The 17,018-nt window shown below is 50.6% G+C and overlaps 1 long non-coding RNA gene across 1 annotated transcript in view; it reads right to left on the bottom strand.

Annotated features, from left to right (window-relative positions):
- Nucleotides 1-15,883: 15,883 nt before the first annotated feature.
- The window catches only part of LOC142823910 (uncharacterized), a 58,628-nt gene continuing 57,493 nt past the window's right edge, over nucleotides 15,884-17,018 (bottom strand). The window contains exon 3 of the long non-coding RNA XR_012898976.1: nucleotides 15,884-16,352. This is a non-coding gene — a long non-coding RNA (uncharacterized LOC142823910). The remainder of the gene's footprint in view (nucleotides 16,353-17,018) is intronic.

Raw genomic sequence — 17,018 nt, 5'->3', positions numbered from 1 at the left:
TGTGGGAGCAATTCTCAAGTGGAGGACACTGACTCTACTGAGGGGCTTCTGCCTGGGGACTGGGCCCTGGCCCAATAGAAGCTTCCCTCCACAACCCATCTCCTGACCATGTTTGGAGAAATAATAAACACCAGGGTTTGTCTCAAAAGAATAAGTTCTGTTTTATTTTTTTAAATATCACTCACTGGAAAATAGTATAACTGTTGCAAACATAAAAAAGCTTTTGTTGATTTTTTATGTAGAAAATATACTTTCATGCCAAACTATGTACAATAAACATTTTGTTTAACACATTCCTTGTCATTTAACTGGGGTGATGGGGGTGCTTGAAACCTGGAGGGGGGAAGGGGACTTGAAACCTGGAGGGGGGAAGGGGATCAGGTTGCACGGTGCTTGCCTGATCTCAGTCTCCTGCTTGGGCCTCGTGTTCGGGGTCCACCATGGCCACAGGATCGGGTGGTGCTCCTGTCGGTTGGGACTGGGAGGCCTGGGGGAGAGGAGGGCCAGGGGGAGAGAGGGGCTGGGGAACTGGGGAGGCTGGGGGAGAGCGAGGTCCAAGGGGGGAAAGGGATGCTGCTGTGGAAGGGGGGTTTGGTGGGGCGGGGTCATAGGGTGCTGGAGGAGCAGGACCAGGCACAGGAGCAGGCAAGCCGCAGACCTCCCTGAGAGTGGCACTCAGGGATGTGCGCTGCTGGACCAGCTCCTCCATCAGCCAGTCATGCCACCGATCCTCTGCCTCTGCCCTCTCTCGCAGGATGGTGTTGAGCTCCTGCACGGCCTCCACATGCTGCCTCAGGATGTCCGCATACACACGCCTGTGTCTGCGGCTCCCATGTCCCCGAGATGGAGGTGGGGCTGGGGTGCTGCAGCCCTCTTGCACAGCTGGTCCGGCTGTGGAGGAAAAGAGGAAGACACAATCAGTCCTAAAAAACTGGACTATGTAGCACTTAAAATACTAACAGGATGGTTTATTAGGGGATGAGCTTTCGTGGGCCAGACCCACTTCCTCAGATCAGAGTAACACGGCTACATTTCTATCACAATCAGTCATGTGTGCAACAGCTGTCCAAAAGGGCATGCCCTCTCCCTTGAGACAGGGGAATCAGACATTCTGAAGGTAACACCGTGTGTGACCTGGGCATCAGCCTGAGCATTACAGGTTTCCCTTGTGCATCACCCACTGTGCACCCACCTACCCCCCCCTTCCCCGGGTGTTACACAACCTCACTGCACTCACCTGCTGCTTCATCTCCGGCGTCAGCTGACACCTGGGAGGCCTCTGGGGTCTGGGTGACTGGCTCCAGGGTGAGGGTCGCCGTCTCCTCACTGTCCTCCTCTGGCACCATGTCCCCGTCTCCAGACTGCTCTGGGTCCTGCTCTGGCGCGTCCACCACAGGGTCCGCCAAGCCTGACTGCATGAGACGCCGCGGTGTGCGTGCTTCACCACCACCCAGGATCTGGTCCAGCTTAGTATAATAGGGGCAGGAGTGGGGAGCTGCCCCAGAACGGGAGCTATCCTCCCTGGCCTTCACATACCCTTGGCGCAGCTCCTTAACTTTGGAGCGCACCTGGTCCTGGGTGCGGGGGTAGTGTCCTTTCTGGGCCAGGGCCTCTGCCATGTGGCCATAAAGTCCGCATTTCGCCGCCTGCTTTTTAGGGCTTGGAAGGCCTCCTCCTCTCCCCAGAGCTCGAGAAGGGTCTTGAGCTCTGGCCCAGACCATGACGGTGCCCGGCGTTTAGAGCCCCTGGTTGGGTCCCCAGAAGGCTCGCTAGAAGGGCCAGGAGGGTCTTGGGGCTGGGACATGCTGCACTTCACCAGCCGTGTGCTCTGGCTGCTTTGCTGCCACAAGTGGCTGTGAGGGTGCCTGTCCCTTTAACAAATGGCTGCAGACAGGAACCAGAGACATGAAAGGCATGCCCCAGATTGTCCACCAGGGCTTCTTCCTGGAGGCCATTATTTTCGAAAAATAAGTGAGGATCTCCATCGAAAAAGGTGTTCTTCCTCCTGGAATGAGGTTTACTGCTGTCGAAAGAAAAGCCGCATTCTTTCGATTTAATTTCGAAAGAACGCGGCTGCAGTCTAGACACAGGTGAAGTTTTTTCGAAAAAAGGCTACTTTTTTCGAAAAAAACCCTGAGTCTGGACACAGCCCTAGTGACAGATGATGTGGAAAAAGATGAAGTACTCAAAGCTTTCTTTGCCTCTGTCTTCACAGACAAGGTCAGCTCCTAGACAAATGCACTAGGCAACAAAGTATGGGAAGGAGGTAGACAGCCCTTGGTGGGGAAAGAACAAGTTAGGAACTATTTAGAAAAGCTAAACATACACAAATCCATGGGTCCGGATTTAATGCATCCGAGGGTACTGAGGAAGTTGTCAAATGTCATTGTGACCCTTATCTTTGAAAACTCGTGGAGATCGGAAGAGATCCCGGGTGATTGGAAAAAGGCAAATGTAGTGCCCATCTTTAAAAAAGAGAAGAAGGACGAAGCAGGGAACTACAAACCAGTCCACCTTACCTCAGTCCCCAGAAAAATCATGGAGGGGATCCTCAAGGAATCCATTGTGAAGCACTTGGAAGAGGAGAAAGTGATTAGGAATAGTCAACATGGATTCACAAAGGGCAAGTTATGCCTGACCATTCTGATTAGCTTCTATGAGGAGTCTCTGTGGATATGGGAAAGTCAGTGGATATGATATACCTTGACTTTAGCAAAGCTTTTGATACAGTTTCCCACAGTATTCTTGCTAGTAAGTTAAGGGAATATGGATTGGATAAATGGACTGTAAGATGGATAGAAAGCTGGCTAGAATGTCGGGCCCAATGAGTAGTGATCAACGGCTTGATGTCAGGTTGGCGGTCGGTTTCCAGAAGAGTGCCCCAAGGATTGGTTCTAGGACCAGTTTTGTTCAACATCTTTATTAATGACCTGGATGTGGGGATGGATTACACCCTCAGCAAGTTCGCAGATGACACAAAGCTAGGGGGAGAGGTAGATACACTGGAGGACAGGTATAGGGTCCAAAGTGACCTGGGCAGATTAGAGGATTGGGTCACAAGAAATCTGATGAGATTCAAGAAGGACAAAAATAGAGTCCTGCACTTGGGATGGAAGAATCCCAAGTATTGTTACAGGCTGGGGACTGACTGGCTAAGTAGCAGTTCTGCAGAAAAGGACTTGGGGATTACAGTGGATGAGAAGCTGGACATGAGTCAACAGTTTTCCCTTGTAGTCAAGAGGGCTAATGGCATATTAGGGTACATTAGGAGGAGCATTGCCAGCAGATCCAGAGAAGTGATTATTCCCCTTTATTCGGCTCTGGTGAGGCCACATCTGGAGTACTGTGTCCAGTTCTGGGGCCCCCCACTATAGAAAGAATGTGGATGCATTGGAGAGGGTCCAGCATAGGGTGACCAAAATGATAAGGGAGCTGGAACGCATGACCTATGAGAAGAGACTGTGGATATTGGGTTTCTTTAGTCTGCAGAAGAGAAGTGTGAAGGGGGATTTGATAGCAGCCTTCAACTTCCTGAAGGGTGGTTCTAAAGAGGATGGAGAGAGGCTGTTCTCAGTAGTGAGGGATGGCAGAACAAGGAACAATGATCTCAAGTTACAATGGGAGAGGTCTAGACTGGATATTAGGAAAAACTATTTCACTAGGAGGGTGGTGAAGCACTGTCATGGGTTACCTAGGGAGGTGGTGGAATTTCCATCCTAGAGGTTTTTAAGTCTTGGCTTGACAAAGTCCTGGCTGGGTTGATTTAGTTGGGATTGGTCCTGCGTTGGGCAGGGGGCTGGACTTGATGACCTCCTAAAGTCTTTTCCTGCTCTATGATTCTATATCAAGTTGCCTGGAAAAGAAAATTTAACAGAGCCCCAAAATTCTGGCTCCTGCTCTGGCTGTTGATGGTGTTCCATCAATATAAAGCAACCATTCATCTGGAAAATTCACCTGAAGTTTCCCCCTTAGTCAAAGAGTGTAGACCCTGTGTAGCATCTAGGTCAGTCCAAATATTTGGGTTGACTTCTGGAGAAACAAATTCTGTAATCTGGCTGACGGAATTGGAATCGTGAACAGCCTTCTATGAAGAAATACAGTTGAGAAGATGCACAACCTAGGGCTGATTAATGCCTGCTGTGTCACCTCAGTGCAGAGAGGTTGCCAGCCAATGGCAGCATGAAGGCAAGTGGAACTTTGTTGCCAATAAGGAGTCATTGTCATCAGTACTGTCCAGAAAAGCTATCCCTTATGAAAGACTGTTCTTGTGGGTAAAGCACTCAAGTAGGACATGGGGAATCTGGGTTCACTTCCCAGCTCTGCCACAGACTCTCTCCATGACTTTAGATGAGTCACACAATCTCAGTGTGTTTCAGTTCCCATCTATAAAATGATTATGATGTTTTATAGGATTGTTGGGAGGATAAATCCATAAATGTGCTGCTTAAATAATACTGTGCTCTGACCTATATGAGTACCTGGGAAGATATGAAAGCTGGCTCCTACCTCCAAGATTCTAGAGAGGTCCTGCCTCTCCAGGAATGCAGGGTATGTCTACACTACAGAGTTAGTTCGAACTAACGGAGGTTAGTTCCAACTAACTTTGATAGGCGCTACACTAGCGCTCCACTAGTTCGAACTTAATTCGAACTAGCAGAGCGCTTAGTTCGAACTAGGTAAACCTCATTTTACGAGGATTAAGCCTAGTTCGAACTAGCTAGTTCGAATTAAGGGCTGTGTAGGCCCTTAATTCGAACTAGTGGGAGGCTAGCCCTCCCCAGGTTTCCCTGGTGGCCAACACCAGGGAAACTCTATACCCCCCTCCCGGCCCCGGACCCCTTAAAGGGGCACGGGCTGGCTAGGGTGCCCGTGCCAGGTGCAAGCCTGCCAGCACCCAGCCAGCAGACCCTGCACCTGGCTCAGATTGAGCCAGCCACCCGATGCCCCCCAGCCCTCCCCCTCTTCCCGGGACCAGGCTGGCAGCTCCCGGGAGCTTGCCCGGGACCGCAAGAGGCGGGCACCCGCCTGGGCTAGTGCGGACATCGTGGACCTTGTCCATGATCTCCGCACTAGGCACAGGAAAGTGGCCGTCTAGGGCAGGAGAGCTGCCAGCCTGGCCACCCAGGAGCAGGTGTGCATGAAAATCAAGGGGGTCCACTGAGACCCCCGACCCTGAACCCTGAGTTTACAATGGCCGTCCTGGGTCAGACCAAAGGTCCATCTAGCCCAGTAGCCTGTCTGCCGACAGTGACCAACCCTAGGGATCCTGGAGGGGATGGACCGAAGACAGTGACCAAGCCATTTGTCTCGTGCCATCCCTCTTCAGCCTTCCACAAACCTTGGGCAGGGACACCACTCTTACCCCCTGGCTAATACCACTCCATGGACCCAGCCTCCATGACTTGATCTCACTTCCCTTTAAACTCTGTTGTAGTTCTAACCTTCACAGCCTCCTGCAGCAAGGAGTTCCACAGGTTGACTCTTTGCTTTGTGAAGAACAACTTTCTGTTACTAGTTTGAAGCCTGCTACCCATTCCTTTCCTTTGGTGTCCTCTAGTCCTTCTTTATGGGAACTAATGAAGAACTTTTCTGTATACACCCTCTCCACCCAACTCCTGCTTTTAGAGACCTCTATCCTGTCCCCCCTCTGTCTCCTCTTTTCTAAGCTGAGAAGTCCCAGTCTCTTTAGCCTCTCTTCATATGGGACCTGTTCCCAACCCCTGATCATTGTAGTTGCCCTCCCCTCTCCCACCCTCTCTCTTCCCCTCTCCCACCTCCTTTTCCCAGTCTCCCCCAGTTTTGTTCAATAAAGACAGATTCCATTTTTGACCACAATTGTCCTTTATTTTGTACATCAAGAAAAGGGGCTAGGGAAGGGTAAGTGGAAGGAGGTGAGGGAGGAATGGGGCACGAGCCCCTGATGGGGAGGACTGGGCTGGCTCTGCAGGCTCCTGGGGGTGGAAGCTCTCCTGCAGCCCCCCAATTGCCCCCTCTCCCCAGATGGTAGCCTGCGGCAAGTGCAGCCGGGCTGATGGCCGAGTGGTGTGATATGCCCAGTGTGGGCACTCCGGGCACTCCAACCCAGGACTGGTTTTCAAGCGGGGCACCCCTGAGAACTGTCTGTCCGGGGTGGGGGTCGGGACCCTTTAAGCACAGCCCTCGGCTAGCCCGAGACAGCATCTCCACGCTCTAAGTCCTCCTCTGATGCCCTGCCGGCACTGCTTCCGGCCATCCTTAAGCCCTGTTCAGGGTCCACTTAATGTGGACATGCTAGTTCGAATTAGCAAAACGCTAATTCGAACTAGTTTTTATTTCTAGACGCGTTAGTTCGAATTAGCTTAGTTCGAATTAACTAATTCGAACTAAGTTAGTTCGAACTAACTCTGTAGTGTAGACGTACCCACAGAGACTTAATCAGTGCCAAAGCCTCCCTCTTGAGGGGCTACAGGAAGCTCTGAGGTGAACTTCATGGTGCTTTTGTTCTGTCCTTATCTCCTTCAAGGGTTTTTCCTCTGAAAGAGGCAATCTGGAGTAAAGTAATTTGACGTTCCCCAAAGAATGAATCTGAGAGCCCCTGTTCTAATCTCTATACTGAGAAATTTCAGGTTAGGTTTTAGAATCAGGGCGCAGGTTCAGCTAATGATCTAGTTGATCCTCAGAGGATGACCATTTACATTCCTTTTGTTGTTATCATTTATATACAACTGCTGCCTTTTGAGTAACATCTTGCCACCAGCGTAAATGTGCAATATTTGTTACTGAGTTGACCAGCACTGCTGCTGATTCTAATCTCTCTAGCAGGGTAAAGACAGACAAGTACTCCTATTTAATCCTGTTTAGTTTCCTTTCACTGTTTTTATGCCTCCCATAAAGCAATAATCATCAAAACCCATGTGATAATCCTGTATTTATGGTAATTTGGCCAATCCTGAAAAGATCCTCCCCTGGGAAGTTGTTGTCAGATATTGGAGAATCCTCTCCCTTATGTTTCTTTACTTGAAATATTCAGCCTCAAAGTGTCATCACAATCAACATCTTTCCAGCAGAAAAGGACAGAATGGGATTCTCTTCAGAGCTCACTAATACCAGTCTTCATTATAGCTGTAGAAGCAGAGCTGAACAAGAGAATGTTTCTATGTTTGTATGCATAGATAGGCAAAATGTGAATGCTAAGCAGGTGTGAGACTCACTAAGCTTATTTATAGTATCCGAAGCTATGAGTAAGAAACTAAATTGATCCCTCCTAGCAATTTCCTATTCTGTCTGTATACTATAGCACCACTATTCAACAAGAAAAAAAATCTGTTTCTAGGGAGTATTTGCCTAAACTCCTTCCTACCAATCCCAACACACAGCCTTCTGGGGATTGAAAAGAACCAGCTTCTATGTAAGATAAATCTATGTGTTGCCCCTAAATGGTAAGGGTCCTCATTTTAGTTTAGTCCTTAGGATATCAGGTACATTTTTCAAGTCCTGCTTGGGACGGGAGAAGAAAGGGGCAGAAGTGAGTAAATGCACTGACGAGAGAGAAGGTGAAACCCAGCATATCCTAAGTCAATGGAAGTTTTGCCATTGACATTAGTAGGGCCAGAATATTCCCCTCTCTGTGACTTTTAGAAGTGGGGAAATCATGTGTAGAGCCCCTCAGATTTGTGGATATCTGCTTTGTATCCACAGGTATCTGCATCCGCAGATGTGGATGCGGATACCTGGGACTCATTTTTGAAGATATGCAAAATTTAGTATTTTGAGCCCTGCAAATTTGCAGCTGGAAAGAAACTTTTGGAACAGTGGATAGAGCCACATGTGGAACAGGCTGTGACTGCTGGACATCACTGCTGGGTGGCAGAGGTGTGTGGGATTTGTGGGGGAGCAGCTGCAGTTGGGCAGGAAACTGCATTGGTGCAAAAGAGTCCCAATGAGCCTCACTTGGAAACCTGCAAATGCTTATTTGCTTGAACAAAGGAAGGCACTCCATGCACTAGTCCTGCAGAACCCGGAGTCTCTATTGGACTGCCCCAGGGACCTGAGCTGCTCTTGCTCAGTTTGAATAGCAACTGTTTATGCCTCTATTCCCAGGGTAGCTATCAATCAGAGCTATGTATAGCCTCCCCTCAATGTGTTATAAAAACTCCAGGACCTGGGGGGAAAGGAGAGTCACAGGGCTCTGGGCTGAGGAGCAGGGGCTCGGGTATAGGTGTAGTATAATTTCTACTGGGGGGCAAGGGCCAGCAGGGCTCAAGCCAGCTCCATAAGGCACGTCTGGGGAGGGAGCACTGCCTCCACTCAATTCACCTCAGCAGACCTCCCAGCCTGTCTTGGTTGTGGAGGGGGAGAAGGTGCAACCAAAAATTATAACTCAAAGGTGGGGTGGGGCTCAGCTCAAAAAGTTTCAGAACAGCTCAAGGTGCAAAAAGAGGTAGCTCAGGGTATAGAGAGAGGGGTAGCAAGGGGCGGTGTGTGGCCAGGGGTAGCTCAAGGGGCAAGGAGTGGGCAGCTAAAGGCTGTGTGCCAAGAGGGTTCCCCTGTGGGCCCTGTTCCCTGAGGATTCTGCCAGCCATGGAGCTGGGGCCCCCACCCCTGTGTTCTTACAAGCTGGTGAGAAAAGGGGGCTGTGAATGAGGTTAGCTTCAACCCCCTGCACCAGCAGGTAAGGAGGGAACCATGGTTACCTGCATGATGGCACCAGCTAGAGAAGCAGCTGCCCCACACTGCCCAGCTCTAGCTTCCCACCTCCAAACTGGCCAGGAGGCGGAGAGAGGAGGGATCTGTGCCCTCTGCACTTGCATTGAAGTTTGAGGTACAATATCCCCAGTGCCCCCCAGCTCTGCCCGGGGACTCGAGGGGCTTCTGCTGCATGGGGAGCACAGGGGATCCGGGATTCAGCCCTGCCACTCCCAGCTTCAGCGGGGGGCAAGACCTGGGCTTCAGTCCCTCAGTTCCTGCCTTCAGCCCTGTGGGGTCTCCAGGGCTTGGACATTCAGCCCTACAGCTCCCAGACTCAGCATGTTGCTGGAGGGATACCTGGGATCGGGGCCTCAGCCAAGTGAAGGGGGCACTGGCACAGATGAGGGCTTCAGGCCTGGCAGGGGAGCCACGCCGGGGATTGAAGCTTCAGCCCCAAGGTGGGCAGTGGGGTTCAGGCTCAAAAGGCTTGCAGAGCACCATTGAGGACTCCTGTATTAGGTGACACCCATCTACCCCCACGTATACATACACACGGAGGGTATGTCTAGACTACATCCCTTTGGCGACAGACATAGTCTCGACATACCCATAAGGCTGCTCTGCCTTTTCTCACCTCAACACAGGCCTGAGGCCAACTCGTGCTCTCCCTGGCCAACTACCACCTGTGCACATTTACCAGCTAGCCACAAACAAGCAACGGCTGGGGCTGCACTGACAGCTGATTGACCAGTGGGGGAATGGAAAATGCAGGATTATTTACCGTTTTGGTTTTTTAAAGGGCTGGATGCAAGAGGGATTGCATATGGGACTGTCCCGTTACAAATGGGATGGATGGTCACCCTGTATGTGAATGGTTATTGGAAGCCAGCAGGGTTAGTGCCTACAAGGCCTACCTACTGAAGTACCTGAGATGCTTGCCTTTGAGACATGGTGCTATTGGCACCCTACGTTTAGGATACAGAGTAACCCTGGTAATTACAGTAGCTGTCAGAGCAGGATGCATTGGGCCAATGGGGCAGAAGAGAGACCTGAAAGCTTGCTTCTCAGTGTGGAGACTAGTTCTCACTGCAGTAGATCTAAAAAAGAGTTCTATAAATATGGTAGGAAGCCTGTAATTTGTTTTTCATACATTATCTCTTTTGCCATAGCAGAGCTGGCTGAGTCACTGAATGCATTATTAGAACAATGCAGTATTTTCACAAAGTATTACCACCCTGTCATAAACTTTACCCAGGCAAGTGAGACACTATATGATTTTTGACACTGAGTCAAGGAATAAGAGATCCTCCGGAAAAGGGCTTATTTTCTGGAGAATCACGTCTAGACTGGCGCTTTTCTCCGGCTTATCCCCAAGCAGGAAAAAAGCGGCAGCCATGTAAATGCAAATGCCGCGGGGGATATTTAAATCCCCCGCGGATTTGCAATTGTGATGTGTCTCATTAGCATCCCTTTTCCGGAAAGGGATGCCAGTGTAGACACAGCCTAACTGAAAGGCAGAATGACACCATCGCATTGTCATCCTCAGCTCAGGTGACAAATTTCAGCTTTCCCAAGAGGTGCTCCACCCCTCTCTCTGCCCCTTGATGCCTCTAGTCTGCTCCTTCCCCGAGCGTGCCTCACCCTCTCTCCCTTCTTCCTGTCCCCGCTCCTCTTCCACCCCCCTGCCGGTGTCTCCCATGCAGTGCTGAACAGCTGATCAGTGGTGGACAGGAAGCACTCTGGGGCAAAGGAAAGAGTTGATCAGGGGCGCCTGCCAAAGAGCAGATTGGCACGCGGCTGCTAGTGGGTGCTGAGCACCCACTTTTTTGTCCCTGTGGGTGCTCCAACTTTTAAGTGCTTGACTTTGCAACCTTTCATTTTATGTTGACGGTATATATGTATGTATATTACACAAAGGCTAAATACGTTCCTCTTAAAACTCAATTAAAATAAGCTTTAAAACTTTCAGCCTTGTAGATTATATAACATGGCAATCTCATAGACTTTAAGGTCAGAAGGGACCATCCTAATCCCATCATCTAGTCTCACCTGCACACTTCAGGACACCTGATCTTGTAGTAGATTCCCTAATCTCCGGCTAAATTACTGAACTCCTCAAATCATCATTCAAAGGCTTCAGTCTACAGAAACCCTACCATTTACACTAGCTTAAATCTGCAAGAAGAGGCACTGACTTGGGGACATCCCCAGGAGTGCTGGACTCCTCCTCCGTCCTGAGCCCCAAACCCACTCCACCCCTTCTCTCAAGCCTCTAGTCCACTTCTTTTCACACCCCATCCTGAGCGGCTGATTATGGTGGGTGGGAGGTGCTGAGGGGTAGGAGAGTAGCAGATCTGCAGGGCTGCTGGTGGATGCTGAGCACCCACTATGATTTGCCCATGGATGCTCTGGGGCTGGAGTACCCACAGAGCCAATATCTTTGGGTACATCTTACTTCAAGCTTCTTTTGAAAGAGAGTATCCACACCTCAAAACTGGATCGAAAAAGCCAGCTGCTTTTTTGAAAGAGAGCATCCAGACTGCATAGACTCTCTCTCAAAAGAAAGCCCTGATTGCTATTCACAGAATGGCTACCAGGGCACTGGTACTTTTTTCAGTTGTCTTTTCTTTCAAAAAATGTCCCTGTCCCCACACATGCCTTTTTTCAAAAGAGCTCTTTCAAAAAAGGCGTTCTTCCTCATAATTTGTGGTTTACCAATGTTGGAAAAAATCCTGTGTTCTTTCCATTTAATTTCAAAAGAACGCAATTGCAGTGTGGATGCAGGTGAAGTTTTTTCTAAAAAAGGGCTGTTTTTTCAAAACAACAATGTAGTCTAGACATACCCTATGTCTGCCAGTGACCACTGCCCCATGCTGCAAAAGAAGGAGAAGCTCCAGATTTTCTAACAATCTGGGTATTGCGTCTAGACTGCGGCGCTCTTTCGGGATATTGGAAGTATCCTGAAATAGCAACTCCGCGTCTTTATATGCTCCCGCTATTTCCTGAAATAGCGGGCACACTGTTCTGGCATCCCTATAGCTGAGGGTTAAGGGATTTGTCGGAATAGCGTCTTATTTTGAAATTTGGTGCTGTCTACAAAGTGTCAAATTTCAAAATAAGTTCTTTCGACCTAGACTCAGAATAAGCTATGCAATTTGGCTAGTGCAAATTGTGTAGCTTATTCTGACAGAAAGGTGCTGACTAGATGTACCTTCTGATTCAGGAAGAAAAATTCCTTCCCAACCTCAAATATGTGGATCAGTTAGACCCTGAGCATGCCCACCAGCCAGACACTTGGGAAAGAATTCTCTGTAGGAAGTCAGAGCCTTCCTCATCTGATGTCCCATCATCAGCTATTGGAGATATTTGCTGCTAGCAGTTGCAAACCGGCAACAAGACATTGAAAGCATTCTCACCATACCATACCCTCCAGAACTTTCTCAAGCTCAGTCTTGAAGGAGTTAGGTTTTTTCTCCCACTGCTCCCTTAGGAAAACTGTCCACTGATCTAAAAGTGAATGTTTTCCCTATCAGGGCTATGCTTCCAGTTATAATCAGCACAGAGCTTTTTCTCGTCTGTCAATAGTCACAACTGCACTTTTGGATCATTTCCAAAACGGAATTAAGATCGGCTGCACACTGATTAGCTGGCTGCCAGCCCCTATCTGTGGGCATTCTCATGACTAATGACAGAATGTCCTTTTCTGTCCTGAATCTAGGACCATTAGGAGAAGTTTGCTTATTTACAGTGTTAGGAGAAAAGTAGCACCTGTCAGGAAGAATAAAAGAAAAATACCTTTCAGCCACATAGTTTGATTACTAATGAGATTATACTTCAATGTAATTAGAGTCATTTTATTATCCATTTTAATGTGTTGGCAGGGCATTTGGCAGTTTGTAACCTTGTAATGGTATAGTTATTTGAAAGTCATTCAAAACATTCTTATAGTGCTAAGAACCATCTTACCTGAGCAATCTGAATGCAACAGATTGTGATGTCACACAAAGAACATTATTATGTCATTTCACTTATAAATAATGCCCTTCTTAATTTGTGATATTGCAGAAATTATGTATCCCTTAATACTAGGCTTCCACTGCAATTTTAGCAGCGAGGAAGCTGACAGCAGGATCCCCAGCCGCCAGCTGCCAGCCATCAGCAGCTGGGGCTCCCACTCTCAGTCCCATGCATTAATGACTGTAATAGTGACTGTAATAAGGATTTTTGATAACCAGCAAAATGTCTGGTTTTCAAAAGAATTAGCAGATATAACAGAATACTTGAGTGTTTATGTTGTCCAACCCAATTATTCTTAAACAAATATGTCTTAGCTGACTTTTCCAAATTATCACCTATAATAAATATCCATTATTTTTTTCCATATCTTATCCACAACTCAGTCTCAATTATTAGACTATCATCTCATGATTCAAATAAGGGCCTCATTTATTCTGAGAATTCAAGTCAGCTTCTAAATTCAGTTCTTTATGCAAAATGCAGGACTATGTAGCACTTTAAAGACTAACAAGATGGTTTATTAGATGATGAGCTTTCGTGGGCCAGACAAGTGGGTCTGGCCCACGAAAGCTCATCATCTAATAAACCATCTTGTTAGTCTTTAAAGTACTACATAGTCCTGCATTTTGCTTCAGCTACACCAGACTAACACGGCTACATTTCTATTACAGTTCTTTATGGGTATGTCTGCACTACAGCATTATTTCAAAATATCTTATTTCAAAATAGTTAATTCGAAATAAGTTATTTCAAAATAACGTGTTTACATACAAAATGCATTTCAAAATAGCGTTTTGCTATTTTGAAATAGTACGTCCACACTGATGGAACACTGAATCGCATTTAAGGGCAGCTGAAACCGGTTCCAGCAGGGCATCAGGTCAGGAGTTACTTTGTGTGGCTGCTGTCTGAGGCTTGTGCTTAAAGGGACCCCCCTGGACAGCCGGTTCTCAACTTTCCCTGCTTGCTTACCTACCTCACTGAGGGACAGCAAAGCATTTTTGTCTCTCCCTGCTTTGGTTGCCCTGACTCAGGACATCACAGCACTCGGCACCATGGAGCCAGAGCTGCCCCTGGGCACTCTGGTGCTCATTTTGGACGTGTTGCTGCAAACCTGGCTGCACTTTCTTCAGGCTGCCTCGCAGCATCTGCTGCAGCCCAACCCCCACTCCATCCTCTGGACCCGTGGTCCCCAACACGGTGCCCGCGGGGGCATTTGTCTGCGCCCGCCAAGTGCTCAGGGCTGGCCTGGCCCCGGGCACGTGGCGCATGCGCGGTGCCGGAGCTGGCCCCGGGGCACACGGTGAGCGCCGGCCCCGGGGGTGCCACGGATTGACCCCCCGCGGCGCATGGGGGAGGGGGGGAGAGAGCGCCAGCGCCGGCCCTGGGCGCGCGGCGCTTGGGGGAGGAGTGGGGGGAGAGAGCGCCAGCGCCGGCCCCGGGCGCACGGCGCTTGGGGAAGAGGGGGGGAGAGAGCGCCAGCGCCGGCCCGGGCGCGCGGTGCTTGGGGGAGAGGGGGAAGAGAGCGCCAGCGCCGGCCCTGGGAATGCGGCTATGGGGGGGGCCCCGCTCGGGGGGGCCCCACCCCCCCGGGCGCCTGGCGGGCGAACGGCCCTGCCCCCTGGTGCCCGGCAACCCCAAATGGTTGGGGACCACTGCTCTGGACCCTCCTGGAGGATGGGGAGGAGGAGCTGCAGCTCCCAGATGCCAGCGTGCCCTGCCGCATCTGGCATCTGGACACCAGCAGCGACTGGTGGGACCACATTATCCTGGAGTACTGGGGGGACCAATAATGGACCCAGAACTTCAGGATGAAGAAGGACACCTTCCTCGAGCTCTGTGAGTGTCTCGCCCCTGCTCTGCAGTGACGGGCCATGCACATGAGGCCCGCCATTCCCCTCCACAAGCATGTGGCCATCGCTCTATGGAAGCTCTCCACACTGGATAGCTACCAATCGGTGGCAAACCTGTTCAGCATGGAGAGATCCACCGTCGGAGCAGTGCTTATGCAGGTACAGCAGTCTCCAGCCACTGTGCCTGCAAGGGGGAGGGCAGCAAGGAGGTAATGGTCTGTCCCAGGGAAAAGGGGGAGAGGTGGTGCAAGTCCCTTCCATGGGAGGGTTTGGTCTGTCCCACCCACACTATGGGCTGCCTGTGGTGGCCAAGATGGCAGTGGGGGTTGCTCCTGAGAGTGGGGACATGGGGCAGTGGTGGGGAAGGAGCACTCTTAGCCACCCTGACACTCCAGTGACTCTCAGTGGTTTTGTGTGTCCCTCTGCAGGTAGTCAAGTCCATCAACAGAGTGCTGCTCCGCAGAGTCATCCACCTCACCAATGTGGACGCAGTGATCGAGGGGTTTGGTGCCCTGGGCTTCCCCAACTGCAGGGGGAAAAATAGACGGGACGCACATCCTCATCTGTACCCCAGACCACCAGGCCTCCCTCTACATCAACCGGAAGGGATACTTCTTGGTCATCCTGCAGGCTGTGTCTGACCACCAGGGCCAGCTTGTGGACATCAACGTGGGCTAGTCCAGCAGAGCACACGATGCATGGGTTTACCGCAACTCCTCCATGTGCCAAAGGCTGCACTCTAGGACTTTCTTCCCTGACTGTCATATCAGGATCGGGGACGTGGGTGTGCCTGTGTACCTGGTGGGGAATGCGGCCTATCCCCTACAACCCTGGATGATGAAGCCCTACATGGGACACCTCAACCCCTCCCGACAGGCCTTTAATGCCAAGCTCGGCAGGGCCCGCATGTGGTGGAGGGGACGTTTGGCCGGTTGAAGGCCCATTTTAGATGCCTCCTCACTCGCCTGGACCTCTTCGAGCAGAATATTCCACATGTGGTGGCAGCGTGTTGTGTGCTGCATAATTTGTGCGAGAGGAAGGGAGAGGCTTTCCTGCCAGGCTGATGGCAGAGGCCAACCACTTGGCTGGCCTGTCACACAGCCCTGCATGGCTGACAGCCGGGAGGCCCATCAGGGGGGCTGTCTGTATCCGGGAAGCCCAGCAGGAGAACTTCCACCCAGAGGAGGACTAAAGTCTCCCTGGTGTGCCCCACTGGGGGCTTGTGACTCATTTCACCCTCATGTCTTTCACTGACCTCTCCCTAACCCCCCTTCCCATTAAATAAAGACACAAGTTGACAAAAACAAACTCTGTTTATTGAACAAAACTGGGGGGGGGGGGGAATGAGGGCAGGAGAGAGGAGGCAAGAGGATGGAAGAGGGGAGGGGTAAACCTGGGAGGTGGGAGCTGGAAGGGGGAGGTCAGGGGAGGAAGGGGGAGGAGAAGCTTGCTGGACCACCTGTCTCCCAGCACTGCAGGTGTGGGGGGCTTGGCATACCCGGGGGGAGCGGGTATGGGAGGAGGAGTGGTAGCTGGGGCAGCAGCTGGGGCTAGAGTGGCAGGAGGCAGCAATCTCTGCACTAGGGTCTGCAGGTGGTTGGAGATGGCACGGCCGTGGGCAAGCAGCTCCCTCCAGCTCTCCCGCCGCAGCTGCAGGTCTTCGTGCAGCCAGTGGTCGAGGGTGCGGTGCTGGTCTTGAAGGATCCCCAGGTGCTGCCGCTGGTACTCCTCCTGGTTCTGGGTGAGCCTGCTGGCCCAGGTGCGGGGGGCTGTCCAGGGCAGGGGTGGTGCACCCTGCACTTGCAGCTGCTGCAGCTGTGGAGAAACAAGAGAAGTGGCCAGTTCTCCCTGGGGACACAGTGGGTGAAGCCAAGCCCCCCTCCGTACAGAGAGGACGGCAGGTCTCCACACCATCGGAGCTGATGTGCTTGCACACAGGCCAGCTGTGTCTAGACTGGCAAGTTTTTCTGCAAAATCATCTGATTTTGCGGAAAAACTTGCCAGCTGTCTACACTGGCCGCTTGAATTTCCGCAAGAACACTGACGATCTCATGTAAGATTGTCAGTGTTCTTGCGGAAATACTGTGCTGCTCCCATTCGGGCAAAAGCCCTCTTGTGCAAATCATTTGTGCAAGAGGGCCAGTGTAAACAGCACAGTACTGTTTTCTGCAAAAAAGCCCCGATCGTGAAAATGGCGATCGGGGCTTTTTTGTGGAAAACCGTGTCTAGATTGGCTACGGATGCTTTTCTGCAAAAAGTGCTTTTGCGGAAAAGCACCCTGCCAATCTAGATGTGCTTTTCCGAAAATGCTTTTAACGGAAAACTTTTCCGTTAAAAGCATTTTCAGAAAATCATGCCAGTGTAGACGTAGCTGCCATGTTTGTCATGTCCTGCTGTCCCCGGGAGTGTGAGCTGGCCCGGGACTGTCCCTATGCCCCTATGCTTTATTTAGTGTGGGGGTGGGTGGGGAGCTGCCAGCCT

The sequence above is a fragment of the Pelodiscus sinensis genome, chromosome 1 (assembly GCF_049634645.1).
Source record: "Pelodiscus sinensis isolate JC-2024 chromosome 1, ASM4963464v1, whole genome shotgun sequence".
NCBI lineage: Eukaryota > Metazoa > Chordata > Testudines > Trionychidae > Pelodiscus > Pelodiscus sinensis.
This window is presented reverse-complemented; position numbering and strand designations above follow the sequence as displayed.